At 36.8% G+C, this 6,779-nt stretch overlaps 2 pseudogenes; both read right to left on the reverse strand.

The window, feature by feature from the left end:
* Positions 1 to 246: 246 nt before the first annotated feature.
* On the reverse strand, positions 247 to 6,355 carry LOC102884989 (annotated as a pseudogene).
* Positions 2,897 to 3,005, reverse strand: LOC112477617 (annotated as a pseudogene).
* Positions 6,356 to 6,779: the final 424 nt, after the last annotated feature.

Raw genomic sequence — 6,779 nt, forward strand, 5'->3', positions numbered from 1 at the left:
ACATTTTAATCTTGATTCTTTTGTGGGGGGGAGGGGCAGTAAAAATAATATTTTATTCTATACCCTCCTTCCCTTACAACCCCCAGTATGCTTTTCCCCTCTGTTCCCACAGCAATGGTTACAATCAGGAAAAAAATAAGTTTCGAGGGGCAAGATTTGGGGGGGTGGTACCAGTAAAAACTGCCAAATCACAGTAGGAATTTTTCAAAATAGATTATTCCACTAAGCATCATCATCTCCCTCATCTTAAGGTTCTGGTTTTCGCTTCTGACCCCTTTCCTCTTCACCAGGATCATCTTCATCTTCATTGTCTACTTCGTGATTGTTGTAACCTTCTTCATCCTCCTCCTTCTCCACTCACATCCTCCTCTTCACCTTCTCTTCCTCATCTTCATCTTCTACTACCTGAGCATCCTCCTCATATTCTTCCTCATCTTTGTCTTCCTCGTTGTCCTGTAAGCCCTTTATGCCCTCACATCCGAGTCAGGGACCTCCTTGTCATCCTGGTGGAAGCCATCAAGATAGGTGAGTTGCGCGAGGAGCTTGAACACATTTTCTCTGGTTACCTTTCAGTTGAAAAGGTCTAAGCTCTTCTAACTTTTCAATGGCTCTCTTGTGCTGAGGTCTTTAATTTTGTTGCCACTTAAATTTAGATGTGTGAGGTTCAGACACTTTTCTGCCAATATTTCCAGACCCCTTTAGATTTCTGTTACTACTTTGTTAAAGCTTCTCAGATTTAACTTTGGTAAGTTTGCGACTTAGGTAAGGCCTACATTGACTACTTAACTACAGTTCCTCATATTTATCTATGAGGCCTTCGATTTTGCCTTCATTTGATAGACTGTTGTCCAGGACAAGATCTTTCACATTAGAAGGTACCCTGTTCTCCACCTCTAAATGAATCTATCTGTCTGTGTTCATCTCTCGCACTTTCTCACTGCAGGGGCTCTGGCTCTGGCGAACCTCAGTCAATAAACCCTGAACCCACAGCTTCGTGTTTTAGGACTTGGAAGTCTTAACCAGCTCCTCTTGGTTCTCTAATCTTGATTCTTAAAAACACTTTAATTTGGTCCTGTGAACACTTGTATAAAATTTTTTAAGGAAAAATGGTAATTGTGACTCCTTCGTTCTAAGAAGCACTTTCATTCTAAGAAGCATTTTCATTCTAAGAGGTTTAATGTGATTATGTGTTCTTGGCATTCAACAGCATTTATGTTTTCACATGTTATCCATTGACTTATTTTCTAAATGGAGGTTAAGGGAAAGTTAGGTGACTTGCTCCAATTCATACTGGTAACTGAGTCAAATCCAGGTCTTTTAAACTCTAGACATTGTAATACTGTGAAATGAAACAGATTTGGTTTGAATACGGATTATGATTTCTCTCATTCCTAGCTGAGTGTCCTTGAATAAGTTTCTTAAGCTCTGAGTCTAGCCCTCTCATCTGTGAAATGAGAACAGATCACTTTCTTCACATGATTGAAGGTTCAGTGAAATATATGTAAAGTGACTAACTTAAGGCTTGGATTGTAGCAGGTGCTTAGTAAGTTTTAGTACTCTTCCTCTCCAAATTGTCTGGTCCTTTAACACCACCATGGTGCCTCTGGTCCAGCTGTTTGAGACAAATGTCTAGGTCAGAGTTTCTCAACCTTGGCACTATTGACATTTCTGGCTGATAATTCTTTATTGTGGAGACTGTCTGTGCCTGCACAGGATGTTTAGCAGAATCCCGGTCTCTATCCACTAAATGCCAATACCACCCTCCCACCCCCACCATGACAATAAAAAGTCTCCAGACATAGCCAGATGTTCACTGCAGGGCAAAATCTTTCCCTGTTGCAAGTCACTGGTCTAGCAGATAGATGATGGGTGGTGCCCAGGATTGTGTTCAGTGTGGAGAATGGGTTGTGGCTGTTATTCTCAAGCAAGTGAATCTTTCAGCTGGCCACTGTTCCATCTGCTTTTGAGTTGAATGAATGAGTGGTATTGATTCTTACCCCATTTGGTCCAATGGAAAGAAATAGCACCTCATATACTTTCCTGACTTGTTTTGGACTTGAATGTAGTAGTAATTGATTTTAGTTCTTGTTTACTTTAAACAGTATTGATACACCTAGAATATTCACATTCAGTTTGAATTAAGAAATTAGAAATACATTATAAGAAAAGTAGAAAAATGATGAAAGGTATGAGAGACATGTAAATGAGACCAATATTGGAAGAAAACAATGAAGAATGAGTAATTTTATTTAACATTCAGCTATAACTTAGAGCCACATACTAACATGGCCATGAAAACAGTGTGATATAGGACTGAAGGAGCTAAGTTAAAGAAAAAGGAAAAAATAGTTCTTTAGAGGATATCTTAAGAGTTAAAATGATTAGGTTTGGAAGATCTTAAAATGGACAGTAAACTTTATGAAGTATTTCTGTGATGACAGGAGGATATGTTGCTTAGAATCAAGAGGGCTTATGATTTTTCTTAGGAGGCTTAACATTTTTGTTTCCCCAGTGTTTATGTACTTGTCATAATGAGACCTCACTGTTTGGTAAAAGTTTCCTATATACAGGTTGATGAAGTTTTCACTTTCACACTGTTAATTAATGAGTTAAAGACTTTCAGGCTCTTGATATGCAAGCTGCTGTTTGTCACCAGTGCATTTAACTGGCATTTAGAACACATTTTGGTATACATATTCTTTAGAAAGTAGTCATTAGTGGAATTTAGGTTATATTCCAGGTCTTCACAAGATTAGAACACTTTTTTTTCTGGGATGCCACAAAGAATTAGTAATAACAATAGTATTAGATCTTAGAATTATTACATGGTCTCTGCAGCCTCTTAGGCCATTTTTTTTATTTTTTAAAATTTTTATTTTATTTTATTATTTTTTAATGCCTACAGCACCTGTTATTCCTTTGTGGTCTCCCATCCAAGTACTAACCAGGCCCGGCCCTGCTTAGCTTCCAAGATTGGGCATGTTCAGGGTGGCATGGCCATAGACCTCTTAGGCCTTTAAAAACCATCTGACAAAAATAACTTCTTTCAGGTTTTGGTTTCAAAATTTTTGATGTACCTTTAGCTTTAGATATATAAAGAACATTAAAAAAAATTGTGACCACAGTTTGATTTAAAATAATCTTAAAATTAGTGATAGATTTTCCTCTGAAGAACAATGAAAGCCTGAGCACATACTAATAAAGGGATCCCTCGGTATAGGGAACATTTGAACTTTGAGATTTGAAACAAGGATATGATCAGGCAGTCTCTGCAAGGTTCATGCTAATTTGGTGGAGGAAATGGTCTTGGAATAATATCTTATTTGATTTCAAAGAGGATATTTGTGGAAAAGGTTGAAATAATGAAAACATGTTTAAAACATTAAATTTTGTTCTCTCTTCGTATATTTCTTGCATGTTTTCATCCTGATCATTAAATGAAAGGAACACTTGCAGTATATGTGTTATATGTCCAGGGTAGAGGTTGGAGGTGAATGATGGTATTAGGGGTTGATGAAATGCCTTATCAATTACAGTAATAGGTAAGAATTATACCATTTGAACAATACATCCAAATTTGTAGAGTTAATTCAATTTTAAAAACATGCATTGAGTTCCTTCTGTTTGTTCAAGTTTCCATAGATGATGTAAGTGTAAATAGTTCTAGCATTAAAGAAGAGGAAATAAACACAGTGATAAATTGATCATAAAGCTAAGGCAGCTTTAGCTTTAAGACCACTCATTTACATGGGCCCCTGGGAGGGGCTTTAGCAATATGTTTAGATGGTCATTTGCAAAATTAAAATATTTTAGTCGTAAGTTCAGGTTGCTGTCACTTTTAACTCCCGTTGACTCTCCAACATACTTCCACTTGGGTTGGGCTGTGTGGGAATGGCTATATACATTTTGGGAGAAATTTCGGAATAATGCATTTGTGGTTTTGTCTTCTGTATCTGTATTTCTGTCTTCTGCAAAGGAAAACAGTAGAAAGAATTTAGTCATATACAGATATTGATACTTAAGTAAGTTGGGACTCTGTTGGGAAGCCATTAGAGTTTCTACTCCACTTTAGTAGAAAAAAAATTCATTGATCTACCAGGGACTCTATGTTGATAAGAGATGATAAGTCACTCTACCTTTTTTGTTAGGGACAAATCACTTTCCTGCATTGTAAGTTCTGTAAACGGCAATCGTTTGCATTCCACTTTCATAATAGTATCATTGGAGCCATATTATATTTCCTGTTTGCTTCCTGTTGGCTAAGTAAAAAAAAAGAGAAAAAATTATCCTCTCCCAGATATTTGTTTAAGACTATGAGGAAAATTATTGCCTGTTGCCAAGTATAATGTTTTTTTTTTTTTTGGATAAACTTTATTTCAAAATAATTTTAGATTTCCAGAAAAGTTGGAAAGGTCTACAGAGAGTTCCTGCGTGCCTCTCACCTACTTCACCTATGTTACTGTGGTATAGTTGTCAAAACTGAGAAGCCAACATTGGCACATTGGCACATTGCTATTAAACTGCAGATTTCTTTTGGATTTCTCTAGTTTTTCTATTAATGTCTTTTTTCTGTTCCAGAATCCCATCTAGGATCCACCATATTGCATTTAGTCTCCTTAGTCTCTTTTGGTCTGTGGCAGTTTCTCAGACTGTCCTTGTTTCCCATTGCCTTGACAATCTTGAAGAGTACTTATCAGGGGTTTTGTAGACTGTCCTTCCATTTAGGTTTGCCTAATGTTTTCCTGACTAGGCTAGGATTATGCGTCTGGGTGAAGAATACCAGAGAGGGAAAGGACTCCTCTCGTCACATTGGATTAGGACACATGATATCCACATAACACCACTGGTGATGTGAACCGTTTTTGCCAGGTTTCTCCCCTAAAGAGTTACTGTTTTTACCTTTTCTATGCTCTGTTCTTTGGAAGGGCATCACTAGGTCAAGCCTGCATTCAGGAGGAGCCTCTTCCTGGAGGGGTGAATATCTACTTAATATTTGGAATTCTTCTTTAAGGAATATTTGTCCCTTCTCCCCTGTTTCCTTATTTCTTCAGTCATTTATTTATATCAGTCTGGACTCAGGTATATTTTATGCTTTGGTTGTTTTCCGTTACTACATTATTTATTTTGTTGCTCAGATTGTTCCAGCTGTGGCTATTGGGGGCACCTTTAGGTTGGCTCCTGTGTCCTTTGATATGCAGCCACCTTTTTTGTTTTCAAGCACATCCTTGCTTTCTGGCACTAGAAGATGCTTCAAGAGGCTTATTATGTATATTTTCTGCCCCAGCCCTAGAATCAGACATATCTTCAAGGAGCTCAGTGCTGGTACGCTTGTTGCTACTGGGTGGTTTTGTTTTTAATAAAGACGAAAAATTGAAATGTTAAAAGGTTTAGTTATTTTTGGTGTTTAAACTTTGTTAGATTTGGGAAGTATGTCTTGCTGGTATTTGGCTTTTACTGGCATGCCTACCACTGTCTGTATATTCATTTATTCATTCACCAGATCAAGGAACAGAACATTATTAGCATCCCACAAGGCCTGCCTGTGCACCCTTTCAGTCACCAACTATCCCAAGAGTCACCACTGTCATGACTTCTATAAGTTTTGGCTGTATTTGTACTTATAATATAGGCCAAATGGGTATTGTACTACTATCGGATATCTCATTTCTTTCTATGAGCTTTGTGAGTTTGATCCATATTACTGCAGATATATATAGCTTGTTCATTTACATTTTAGTATCATATTCCATTGTATGAGTATACTATAATTTGTCCATTTTACTCTAGATGGACTTTAGAGGTTTTAGATCTTACATTTGGTTATCTAGTTATTGGATAAGTATGAGTAATGCTGCTGAGAACATTACTAAACATGTCTTTTGGTGAATAAATGTGGCATTTGTGTTGAGTACACTCCTAGAAGTGGAATTGCTAGTTCATAGTGTTTGTGTATGTTCAGCATTAGCAAATATTGCCAAAGTTTTCCAAAATGATGCATCTCACAAACTTTAAAAATTAAAACCATCTGGCACATTAATATAAATTTAATAAGGATTTGATCAGTGTCATGTATATGGAAAGGCCGTATACCTAATAATAACAGGATTTCTTGATTCATTTTTAGCTTCTGAAAATTAATTCAGATATCTTTGTGTTACTTGTGCTAATGCATTTTTTAAAAAATTGGGTCTATTATCTTTTTCCCTTATATTTTCTACTTTCTCCCCAGTCCAACCTAATTGGAAGTCAAATTCCTATCTAGTATACTTCCTTGTATTTCTTTTATTTCTGAGAGATACAGATATATAGAGATAGAGTTGACAAGTAGTGTTGGAATGCCACTAACCTTGGCCATGTCTCCTGGATTTTAGTGAAAATACCATTTTAGAAGAATCCCCTGTTACATGGTTTCATTTGTTGATTTTACCAATATCTGAGTGCCTTGTAAGTGCACTATACTAGATGTTGAAGATAAAAAGAGGAATAAAGTGCATCCGTACGTTCAAGATCACTGGTGCATAAACTAACACAGTAAAGTACAATAATTTCAAAATAATAGAGACATACAGAAAACTATGAGAGCCCAGAGGAGAGAGTGACTGACTTTGCAGGTTTCACAGAGATCTATTTTCTGGATGTTCTGAAGGGTGAGCAATGGGGTGAAAAGAGAAGGGTATGTTAGGCAGAAGCAACAGTAAGTACAAAGGTTTAGAAATGTGGAAGTACTATTCAAAGTACAATAGTACATGGATTGTAGTATGGCAACAACACCTACTTCC

The sequence above is a fragment of the Pteropus alecto genome, unplaced genomic scaffold (genome assembly GCF_000325575.1).
Source record: "Pteropus alecto unplaced genomic scaffold, ASM32557v1 scaffold233, whole genome shotgun sequence".
NCBI lineage: Eukaryota > Metazoa > Chordata > Mammalia > Chiroptera > Pteropodidae > Pteropus > Pteropus alecto.